Source organism: Camellia sinensis, unplaced genomic scaffold (assembly GCF_055761805.1).
Source record: "Camellia sinensis isolate YWXY unplaced genomic scaffold, ASM5576180v1 Unanchor1, whole genome shotgun sequence".
NCBI classification, from domain to species: Eukaryota; Viridiplantae; Streptophyta; class Magnoliopsida; order Ericales; family Theaceae; genus Camellia; species Camellia sinensis.
In genome coordinates, this window is record NW_028128987.1 from 40,909,438 (window position 1) to 40,922,740 (window position 13,303).

Consider the following 13,303-nt stretch of genomic DNA (forward strand, 5'->3'; position numbering starts at 1 on the left):
AAAAGGAAAGTTCCAGAAAATTAAAAGCGGAAGTTCAATCCCGAAACCACTATACCTTAACGATCTACTTAGAAATTAAATAAAAAAGGAAGTTTAACAGAAAAATAAATTGAACAAAAATGCAAGTAGAATAAAAATAAAAAAGAAAGTTGCATAAAATTAAAAATGGAAGTTCAATCTAAAAACCACTATACTATAACGATCTATTTGGAAATTAAATAAAAAAGGAACTTTAATAGAAAAGTTGATTGAATAAAAATGGAAGTTGAATAAAAATAAAAATGGAAGTTGCAGACAATTAAATATGGAAGTTCAATCCCAAAACCACTATACTTTAACGATCTATTTGGAACTTAAATAAAAAAACAAGTTTAATAGAAAAGTAAATTGAATAAAAATAGAAATTGAATAAAAATAAAAATGGAAGTTGCAGAAAATTAAATATGGAAGTTCAATCCAGAAACGACTATACCTTAACGATCCATTTGGAAATTAAATAAAAAAGGAAGTTTAATAGAAAAGTAAATTGCATAAAATGGAAGTAGAATAAAAATAAAAATGAAAGTTGCATAAAATTAAAAATGGAAGTTCAATCCAAAAACGACTATACTTTATTGATCTATTTGGAAATTAAATAAGAAAGGAAGTTTAATAGAAAAGTAAATTGAATAAAAATTGAAGTTGAATAAAAATAAAAATGGAAGTTGCAGAAAATTAAACATGGAAGTTCAATCCAAAAATCACTATACCATAACGATCTATTTGGAAATTAAATAAAAAAGGAAGTTTAATAGAAAAGTAAATTGCATAAAAATGGAAGTTGAATAAAAATAAAAATGAAAGTTGCAGAAAATTAAATATGGAAGTTCAATCCCGAAACCACTATACCTTAACGATCTATTCGGAAATTCAATAAAAAAGGAAGTTTAATAGAAAAAGTAAATTGCATAAAATGGAAGTTGAATAAAAATATAAAAGAAAGTTGCATAAAATTAAAAATGGAAGTTCAATCCAAAAACCACTATACTTTAACGATCTATTTGGAAATTAAATAAAAAATGAAGTTTAATAGAAAAGTAAATCGAATAAAAATGGAAGTTGAATAAAATTGAAAATGAAAGTTGCATAAAATTAAATATGGAAGTTCAATCCAGAAACCACCATATCTTAACGATCTATTTGGAAATTAAATAAAAAAATGAAGTTTAATAGAAAAGAAAATTGCATAAAAATGGAAGTTGAAGAAAAATAAAAATGAAAGTGGTATAAAATTAAAAATGGAAGTTCAATACAAAAACCACTATACTTTAACGATCTATTTGGAAATTAAATAAAAAATGAAGTTTAATAGAAAAGTAAATCGAATAAAAATGGAAGTTGAATAAAATTAAAAATGAAAGTTGCGTAAAATTAAATATGGAAGTTCAATCCAGAAACCACTATACCTTAACGATCTATTTGGAAATTAAATAAAAAAAGGAAGTTTAATAGAAAAGTAAATTGAATAAAAATTGAAGTAGAATAAAAATAAAAAGGAAAGTTCCAGAAAATTAAAAGCCACTAGTATGGTGTCACTAAAATATGTTTTTGTTGTAGTGTTGTGACACTTGTTCATTGAAATGTCACTAGAGCCTTTTATGTTTGTCGTTTTGTGGCATTTTTCAAAAGCGTGCCACTAAATATCATTTTTGTGGCATTTTCTAAAAATATGCCACTAGTGTAGTGCCACTAAAGTATGTTTTTGTTGTAGCTTTGTGACACTTGTTCATTGAAATGTCACTAGAGCCTTTTATGTTTGTCGTTTTGTGGCATTTTTCAAAAACGTGCCACTAAATATCATTTTTTGTGACATTTTCTAAAAATATGCCACTAGTGTAGTGCCACTAAAGTATGATTTTGTTGTAGTGTAAATTGAATAAAAATGGAAGTTGAATAAAAACAAAAATGAAAGTTGCATGAAATTAAAAATGGAAGTTCAATCCCAAAAACACTATACCATAACCATCTATTTGGAAATTAAAGAAAAAAGGAAGTTTAATAGAAAGGTAAATAGTATAAAAATGAAAGTTGCAGATAATTAAATATGGAAGTTCAATCCAGAAACCACTATACCTTAACGATCTATTTGGAAATTAAATAAAAAAGGAAGTTGAATAAAAATAAAAATGGAAGTTGCAGAAAATTAAATATGGAAGTTCAATCCAGAAACCACTATACCTTAACGATCTATTTGGAAATTAAATAAAAAAAGGAAGTTTAATAGAAAAGTAAATTGAATAAAAATGGAAGTTGAAGAAAAATAAAAATGAAAGTTGTAGAAAATTAATTATGGAAGTTCAATCCAGAAACCACTATACCTTAACGATCTATTTGGAAATTAAATAAAAAAGGAAGTTTAATAGAAAAACAAATTGCATAAAATGGAAGTAGAATAAAAATAAAAATGAAAGTTGCATAAAATTAAAAATGGAAGTTCAATCCAAAAACCACTATACTTTTACGATCTATTTGGAAATTAAATAAAAAAGGAAGTTTAATAGAAGAGTAAATTGAATAAAAATGGAAGTTGAATAAAAATAAAAATGGAAGTTGCGGAAAATTAAATATGGAAATTCAATCCCGAAACCACTATACCTTAACGATCTATTTGGAAATTAAATAAAAAAGGAAGTTTAATAGAAAAGTAAATTGCATAAAATGGAAGTAGAATAAAAATAAAAATGAAAGTTGCATAAAATTAAAAATGGAAGTTCAATCCAAAAACCACTATACGTTAATGATCTATTTGGAAATTAAATAAAAAAGGAAGTTTAATGGAAAAGTAAATTGAATAAAAATGGAAGTTGAATAAAAATAAAAATGGAAGTTGAAGAAAATTAAATATGGAAGTTCAATCCAGAAACCACTATACCTTAACGATCTATTTGGAAATTAAATAAAAAAGGAAGTTTAATAGAAAAGTAAATTGAATAAAAATGAAAGTTGAATAAAAATAAAAATGGAAGTTGCGGAAAATTAAATATGGAAGTTCAATCCCGAAACCACTATACCTTAACGATCTATTTGGAAATTAAATAAAAAAGGAAGTTTAATAGAAAAGTAAATGGCATAAAATGGAAATAGAATAAAAATAAAAATGAAAGTTGCATAAAATTAAAAATGTAAGTTCAATCCAAAAACCACTACACCTTAACGATCAATTTGGAAATTAATTAAAAAAGGAAGTTTAATAGAAAAGTAAATAGAATAAAAATGGAAGTTGAATAAAAATAAAAATGAAAGTTGCAGAGAATTAAATATGGAAGTTCAATCCGGAAACCACTATACCTTAATGATCTATTTGGAAATTAAATAAAAAAAGAAGTTTAATAGAAAAGTAAATTGTATAAAAATAGAAGTTGAATAAAAATAAAAATAGAAGTTGCAGAAAATTAAATATGGAAGTTCAATCCAGAAACCACTATACCTTAACGATCTATTTCGAAATTAAATAAAAAAAGGAAGTTTAATAGAAAAGTTTATTGAATAAAAATGGAAGTTGAATAAAAATAAAAATGGAAGTTGCAGACAATTAAATATGGAAGTTCAATCCCAAAACCACTATACTTTAACGATCTATTTGGAACTTAAATAAAAAAAACAAGTTTAATAGAAAAGTAAATTGAATAAAAATAGAAATTGAATAAAAATAAAAATGGAAGTTGCAGAAAATTAAATATGGAAGTTCAATCCAGAAACGACTATACCTTAACGATCCATTTGGAAATTAAATAAAAAAGGAAGTTTAATAGAAAAGTAAATTGCATAAAATGGAAGTAGAATAAAAATAAAAATGAAAGTTGCATAAAATTAAAAATGGAAGTTCAATCCAAAAACGACTATACTTTATTGATCTATTTGGAAATTAAATAAGAAAGGAAGTTTAATAGAAAAGTAAATTGAATAAAAATTGAAGTTGAATAAAAATAAAAATGGAAGTTGCAGAAAATTAAACATGGAAGTTCAATCCAAAAATCACTATACCATAACGATCTATTTGGAAATTAAAAAAAAAAAGAAGTTTAATAGAAAAGTAAATTGCATAAAAATGGAAGTTGAATAAAAATAAAAATGAAAGTTGCAGAAAATTAAATATGGAAGTTCAATCCCGAAAGCACTATACCTTAACGATCTATTCGGAAATTCAATAAAAAAGGAAGTTTAATAGAAAAAGTAAATTGCATAAAATGGAAGTTGAATAAAAATATAAAAGAAAGTTGCATAAAATTAAAAATGGAAGTTCAATCCAAAAACCACTATACTTTAACGATCTATTTGGAAATTAAATAAAAAATGAAGTTTAATAGAAAAGTAAATCGAATAAAAATGGAAGTTGAATAAAATTGAAAATGAAAGTTGCATAAAATTAAATATGGAAGTTCAATCCAGAAACCACCATATCTTAACGATCTATTTGGAAATTAAATAAAAAAATGAAGTTTAATAGAAAAGAAAATTGCATAAAAATGGAAGTTGAAGAAAAATAAAAATGAAAGTGGTATAAAATTAAAAATGGAAGTTCAATACAAAAACCACTATACTTTAACGATCTATTTGGAAATTAAATAAAAAATGAAGTTTAATAGAAAAGTAAATCGAATAAAAATGGAAGTTGAATAAAATTAAAAATGAAAGTTGCGTAAAATTAAATATGGAAGTTCAATCCAGAAACCACTATACCTTAACGATCTATTTGGAAATTAAATAAAAAAAGGAAGTTTAATAGAAAAGTAAATTGAATAAAAATTGAAGTAGAATAAAAATAAAAAGGAAAGTTCCAGAAAATTAAAAGCCACTAGTATGGTGTCACTAAAATATGTTTTTGTTGTAGTGTTGTGACACTTGTTCATTGAAATGTCACTAGAGCCTTTTATGTTTGTCGTTTTGTGGCATTTTTCAAAAGCGTGCCACTAAATATCATTTTTGTGGCATTTTCTAAAAATATGCCACTAGTGTAGTGCCACTAAAGTATGTTTTTGTTGTAGCTTTGTGACACTTGTTCATTGAAATGTCACTAGAGCCTTTTATGTTTGTCGTTTTGTGGCATTTTTCAAAAACGTGCCACTAAATATCATTTTTTGTGACATTTTCTAAAAATATGCCACTAGTGTAGTGCCACTAAAGTATGATTTTGTTGTAGTGTAAATTGAATAAAAATGGAAGTTGAATAAAAACAAAAATGAAAGTTGCATGAAATTAAAAATGGAAGTTCAATCCCAAAAACACTATACCATAACCATCTATTTGGAAATTAAAGAAAAAAGGAAGTTTAATAGAAAGGTAAATAGTATAAAAATGAAAGTTGCAGAGAATTAAATATGGAAGTTCAATCCAGAAACCACTATACCTTAATGATCTATTTGGAAATTAAATAAAAAAAGAAGTTTAATAGAAAAGTAAATTGTATAAAAATAGAAGTTGAATAAAAATAAAAATGGAAGTTGCAGAAAATTAAATATGGAAGTTCAGTCCAGAAACAACTATACCTTAACGATCTATTTGGAAATTAAATAAAAAAAGGAAGTTTAATTGAAAAGTAAATTGCATAAAATGGAAGTAGAATAAAAATAAAAATGAAAGTTGCAAAAAATTAAAAATGAAAGTTCAATCCCAAAACCACTATACTTTAACGATCTATTTGGAACTCAAATAAAAAAACAAGTTTAATAGAAAAGTAAATTGAATAAAAATAGAAATTGAATAAAAATAAAAATGGAAGTTGCGGAAAATTAAATATGGAAGTTCAATCCAGAAACGACTATACCTTAACGATCCATTTGGAAATTAAATAAAAAAGGAAGTTTAATAGAAAAGTAAATTGCATAAAATGGAAGTACAATAAAAATAAAAATGAAAGTTGCATAAAATTAAAAATGGAAGTTCAATCCAAAAACGACTATACTTTATTGATCTATTTGGAAATTAAATAAGAAAGGAAGTTTAATAGAAAAGTAAATTGAATAAAAATGGAAGTTGAATAAAAATAAAAATGGAAGTTGCAGAAAATTAAACATGGAAGTTCAATCCAAAAATCACTATACCATAACGATCTATTTGGAAATTAAATAAAAAAGGAAGTTTAATAGGAAAGTAAATTGCATAAAAATGGAAGTTGAATAAAAATAAAAATGAAAGTTGCAGAAAATTAAATATGGAAGTTCAATCCCGAAACCACTATACCTTAACGATCTATTCGGAAATTCAATAAAAAAGGAAGTTTAATAGAAAAAGTAAATTGCATAAAATGGAAGTTGAATAAAAATATAAAAGAAAGTTGCATAAAATTAAAAATGGAAGTTCAATCCAAAAACCACTATACTTTAACGATCTATTTGGAAATTAAATAAAAAATGAAGTTTAATAGAAAAGTAAATCGAATAAAAATGGAAGTTGAATAAAATTGAAAATGAAAGTTGCATAAAATTAAATATGGAAGTTCAATCCAGAAACCACCATATCTTAACGATCTATTTGGAAATTAAATAAAAAAAGGAAGTTTAATAGAAAAGTAAATTGCATAAAAATGGAAGTTGAAGAAAAATAAAAATGAAAGTGGCATAAAATTAAAAATGGAAGTTCAATACAAAAACCACTATACTTTAACGATCTATTTGGAAATTAAATAAAAAATGAAGTTTCATAGAAAAGTAAATCGAATAAAAATGGAAGTTGAATAAAATTAAAAATGAAAGTTGCATAAAATTAAATATGGAAGATCAATCCAGAAACCACTATACCTTAACGATCTATTTGGAAATTAAATAAAAAAGGAAGTTTAATAGAAAAGTAAATTGAATAAAAATGGAAGTAGAATAAAAATAAAAAGGAAAGTTCCAGAAAATTAAAAGCGGAAGTTCAATCCCGAAACCACTATACCTTAACGATCTACTTAGAAATTAAATAAAAAAGGAAGTTTAACAGAAAAATAAATTGAACAAAAATGCAAGTAGAATAAAAATAAAAAAGAAAGTTGCATAAAATTAAAAATGGAAGTTCAATCTAAAAACCACTATACTATAACGATCTATTTGGAAATTAAATAAAAAAGGAACTTTAATAGAAAAGTTGATTGAATAAAAATGGAAGTTGAATAAAAATAAAAATGGAAGTTGCAGACAATTAAATATGGAAGTTCAATCCCAAAACCACTATACTTTAACGATCTATTTGGAACTTAAATAAAAAAACAAGTTTAATAGAAAAGTAAATTGAATAAAAATAGAAATTGAAAAAAAATAAAAATGGAAGTTGCAGAAAATTAAATATGGAAGTTCAATCCAGAAACGACTATACCTTAACGATCCATTTGGAAATTAAATAAAAAAGGAAGTTTAATAGAAAAGTAAATTGCATAAAATGGAAGTAGAATAAAAATAAAAATGAAAGTTGCATAAAATTAAAAATGGAAGTTCAATCCAAAAACGACTATACTTTATTGATCTATTTGGAAATTAAATAAGAAAGGAAGTTTAATAGAAAAGTAAATTGAATAAAAATTGAAGTTGAATAAAAATAAAAATGGAAGTTGCAGAAAATGAAACATGGAAGTTCAATCCAAAAATCACTATACCATAACGATCTATTTGGAAATTAAATAAAAAAGGAAGTTTAATAGAAAAGTAAATTGCATAAAAATGGAAGTTGAACAAAAATAAAAATGAAAGTTGCAGAAAATTAAATATGGAAGTTCAATCCCGAAAGCACTATACCTTAACGATCTATTCGGAAATTCAATAAAAAAGGAAGTTTAATAGAAAAAGTAAATTGCATAAAATGGAAGTTGAATAAAAATATAAAAGAAAGTTGCATAAAATTAAAAATGGAAGTTCAATCCAAAAACCACTATACTTTAACGATCTATTTGGAAATTAAATAAAAAATGAAGTTTAATAGAAAAGTAAATCGAATAAAAATGGAAGTTGAATAAAATTGAAAATGAAAGTTGCATAAAATTAAATATGGAAGTTCAATCCAGAAACCACCATATCTTAACGATCTATTTGGAAATTAAATAAAAAAATGAAGTTTAATAGAAAAGAAAATTGCATAAAAATGGAAGTTGAAGAAAAATAAAAATGAAAGTGGTATAAAATTAAAAATGGAAGTTCAATACAAAAACCACTATACTTTAACGATCTATTTGGAAATTAAATAAAAAATGAAGTTTAATAGAAAAGTAAATCGAATAAAAATGGAAGTTGAATAAAATTAAAAATGAAAGTTGCGTAAAATTAAATATGGAAGTTCAATCCAGAAACCACTATACCTTAACGATCTATTTGGAAATTAAATAAAAAAAGGAAGTTTAATAGAAAAGTAAATTGAATAAAAATTGAAGTAGAATAAAAATAAAAAGGAAAGTTCCAGAAAATTAAAAGCCACTAGTATGGTGTCACTAAAATATGTTTTTGTTGTAGTGTTGTGACACTTGTTCATTGAAATGTCACTAGAGCCTTTTATGTTTGTCGTTTTGTGGCATTTTTCAAAAGCGTGCCACTAAATATCATTTTTGTGGCATTTTCTAAAAATATGCCACTAGTGTAGTGCCACTAAAGTATGTTTTTGTTGTAGCTTTGTGACACTTGTTCATTGAAATGTCACTAGAGCCTTTTATGTTTGTCGTTTTGTGGCATTTTTCAAAAACGTGCCACTAAATATCATTTTTTGTGACATTTTCTAAAAATATGCCACTAGTGTAGTGCCACTAAAGTATGATTTTGTTGTAGTGTAAATTGAATAAAAATGGAAGTTGAATAAAAACAAAAATGAAAGTTGCATGAAATTAAAAATGGAAGTTCAATCCCAAAAACACTATACCATAACCATCTATTTGGAAATTAAAGAAAAAAGGAAGTTTAATAGAAAGGTAAATAGTATAAAAATGAAAGTTGCAGATAATTAAATATGGAAGTTCAATCCAGAAACCACTATACCTTAACGATCTATTTGGAAATTAAATAAAAAAGGAAGTTGAATAAAAATAAAAATGGAAGTTGCAGAAAATTAAATATGGAAGTTCAATCCAGAAACCACTATACCTTAACGATCTATTTGGAAATTAAATAAAAAAAGGAAGTTTAATAGAAAAGTAAATTGAATAAAAATGGAAGTTGAAGAAAAATAAAAATGAAAGTTGTAGAAAATTAAATATGGAAGTTCAATCCAGAAACCACTATACCTTAACGATCTATTTGGAAATTAAATAAAAAAGGAAGTTTAATACAAAAACAAATTGCATAAAATGGAAGTAGAATAAAAATAAAAATGAAAGCTGCATAAAATTAAAAATGGAAGTTCAATCCAAAAACCACTATACTTTTACGATCTATTTGGAAATTAAATAAAAAAGGAAGTTTAATAGAAGAGTAAATTGAATAAAAATGGAAGTTGAATAAAAATAAAAATGGAAGTTGCGGAAAATTAAATATGGAAATTCAATCCCGAAACCACTATACCTTAACGATCTATTTGGAAATTAAATAAAAAAGGAAGTTTAATAGAAAAGTAAATGGCATAAAATGGAAATAGAATAAAAATAAAAATGAAAGTTGCATAATATTAAAAATGTAAGTTCAATCCAAAAACCACTACACCTTAACGATCAATTTGGAAATTAATTAAAAAAGGAAGTTTAATAGAAAAGTAAATAGAATAAAAATGGAAATTGAATAAAAATAAAAATGAAAGTTGCAGAGAATTAAATATGGAAGTTCAATCCGGAAACCACTATACCTTAATGATCTATTTGGAAATTAAATAAAAAAGGAAGTTTAATAGAAAAACAAATTGCATAAAATGGAAGTAGAATAAAAATAAAAATGAAAGCTGCATAAAATTAAAAATGGAAGTTCAATCCAAAAACCACTATACTTTTACGATCTATTTGGAAATTAAATAAAAAAGGAAGTTTAATAGAAGAGTAAATTGAATAAAAATGGAAGTTGAATAAAAATAAAAATGGAAGTTGCGGAAAATTAAATATGGAAGTTCAATCCCGAAACCACTATACCTTAACGATCTATTTGGAAATTAAATAAAAAAGGAAGTTTAATAGAAAAGTAAATGGCATAAAATGGAAATAGAATAAAAATAAAAATGAAAGTTGCATAATATTAAAAATGTAAGTTCAATCCAAAAACCACTACACCTTAACGATCAATTTGGAAATTAATTAAAAAAGGAAGTTTAATAGAAAAGTAAATAGAATAAAAATGGAAATTGAATAAAAATAAAAATGAAAGTTGCAGAGAATTAAATATGGAAGTTCAATCCGGAAACCACTATACCTTAATGATCTATTTGGAAATTAAATAAAAAAAGAAGTTTAATAGAAAAGTAAATTGTATAAAAATAGAAGTTGAATAAAAATAAAAATAAAAGTTGCAGAAAATTAAATATGGAAGTTCAATCCAGAAACCACTATACCTTAACGATCTATTTCGAAATTAAATAAAAAAAGGAAGTTTAATAGAAAAGTTGATTGAATAAAAATGGAAGTTGAATAAAAATAAAAATGGAAGTTGCAGACAATTAAATATGGAAGTTCAATCCCAAAACCACTATACTTTAACGATCTATTTGGAACTTAAATAAAAAAACAAGTTTAATAGAAAAGTAAATTGAATAAAAATAGAAATTGAATAAAAATAAAAATGGAAGTTGCAGAAAATTAAATATGGAAGTTCAATCCAGAAACGACTATACCTTAACGATCCATTTGGAAATTAAATAAAAAAGGAAGTTTAATAGAAAAGTAAATTGCATAAAATGGAAGTAGAATAAAAATAAAAATGAAAGTTGCATAAAATTAAAAATGGAAGTTCAATCCAAAAACGACTATACTTTATTGATCTATTTGGAAATTAAATAAGAAAGGAAGTTTAATAGAAAAGTAAATTGAATAAAAATTGAAGTTGAATAAAAATAAAAATGGAAGTTGCAGAAAATTAAACATGGAAGTTCAATCCAAAAATCACTATACCATAACGATCTATTTGGAAATTAAATAAAAAAGGAAGTTTAATAGAAAAGTAAATTGCATAAAAATGGAAGTTGAATAAAAATAAAAATGAAAGTTGCAGAAAATTAAATATGGAAGTTCAATCCCGAAACCACTATACCTTAACGATCTATTCGGAAATTCAATAAAAAAGGAAGTTTAATAGAAAAAGTAAATTGCATAAAATGGAAGTTGAATAAAAATATAAAAGAAAGTTGCATAAAATTAAAAATGGAAGTTCAATCCAAAAACCACTATACTTTAACGATCTATTTGGAAATTAAATAAAAAATGAAGTTTAATAGAAAAGTAAATCGAATAAAAATGGAAGTTGAATAAAATTGAAAATGAAAGTTGCATAAAATTAAATATGGAAGTTCAATCCAGAAACCACCATATCTTAACGATCTATTTGGAAATTAAATAAAAAAACGAAGTTTAATAGAAATGAAAATTGCATAAAAATGGAAGTTGAAGAAAAATAAAAATGAAAGTGGTATAAAATTAAAAATGGAAGTTCAATACAAAAACCACTATACTTTAACGATCTATTTGGAAATTAAATAAAAAATGAAGTTTAATAGAAAAGTAAATCGAATAAAAATGGAAGTTGAATAAAATTAAAAATGAAAGTTGCGTAAAATTAAATATGGAAGTTCAATCCAGAAACCACTATACCTTAACGATCTATTTGGAAATTAAATAAAAAAAGGAAGTTTAATAGAAAAGTAAATTGAATAAAAATTGAAGTAGAATAAAAATAAAAAGGAAAGTTCCAGAAAATTAAAAGCCACTAGTATGGTGTCACTAAAATATGTTTTTGTTGTAGTGTTGTGACACTTGTTCATTGAAATGTCACTAGAGCCTTTTATGTTTGTCGTTTTGTGGCATTTTTCAAAAGCGTGCCACTAAATATCATTTTTGTGGCATTTTCTAAAAATATGCCACTAGTGTAGTGCCACTAAAGTATGTTTTTGTTGTAGCTTTGTGACACTTGTTCATTGAAATGTCACTAGAGCCTTTTATGTTTGTCGTTTTGTGGCATTTTTAAAAAACGTACCACTAAATATCATTTTTTGTGACATTTTCTAAAAATATGCCACTAGTGTAGTGCCACTAAAGTATGATTTTGTTGTAGTGTAAATTGAATAAAAATGGAAGTTGAATAAAAACAAAAATGAAAGTTGCATGAAATTAAAAATGGAAGTTCAATCCCAAAAACACTATACCATAACCATCTATTTGGAAATTAAAGAAAAAAGGAAGTTTAATAGAAAGGTAAATAGTATAAAAATGAAAGTTGCAGATAATTAAATATGGAAGTTCAATCCAGAAACCACTATACCTTAACGATCTATTTGGAAATTAAATAAAAAAGGAAGTTGAATAAAAATAAAAATGGAAGTTGCAGAAAATTAAATATGGAAGTTCAATCCAGAAACCACTATACCTTAACGATCTATTTGGAAATTAAATAAAAAAAGGAAGTTTAATAGAAAAGTAAATTGAATAAAAATGGAAGTTGAAGAAAAATAAAAATGAAAATTGTAGAAAATTAAATATGGAAGTTCAATCCAGAAACCACTATACCTTAACGATCTATTTGGAAATTAAATAAAAAAGGAAGTTTAATAGAAAAACAAATTGCATAAAATGGAAGTAGAATAAAAATAAAAATGAAAGTTGCATAAAATTAAAAATGGAAGTTCAATCCAAAAACCACTATACTTTTACGATCTATTTGGAAATTAAATAAAAAAGGAAGTTTAATAGAAGAGTAAATTGAATAAAAATGGAAGTTGAATAAAAATAAAAATGGAAGTTGCGGAAAATTAAATATGGAAATTCAATCCCGAAACCACTATACCTTAACGATCTATTTGGAAATTAAATAAAAAAGGAAGTTTAATAGAAAAGTAAATTGCATAAAATGGAAGTAGAATAAAAATAAAAATGAAAGTTGCATAAAATTAAAAATGGAAGTTCAATCCAAAAACCACTATACGTTAATGATCTATTTGGAAATTAAATAAAAAAGGAAGTTTAATGGAAAAGTAAATTGAATAAAAATGGAAGTTGAATAAAAATAAAAATGGAAGTTGAAGAAAATTAAATATGGAAGTTCAATCCAGAAACCACTATACCTTAACGATCTATTTGGAAATTAAATAAAAAAGGAAGTTTAATAGAAAAGTAAATTGAATAAAAATGAAAGTTGAATAAAAATAAAAATGGAAGTTGCGGAAAATTAAATATGGAAGTTCA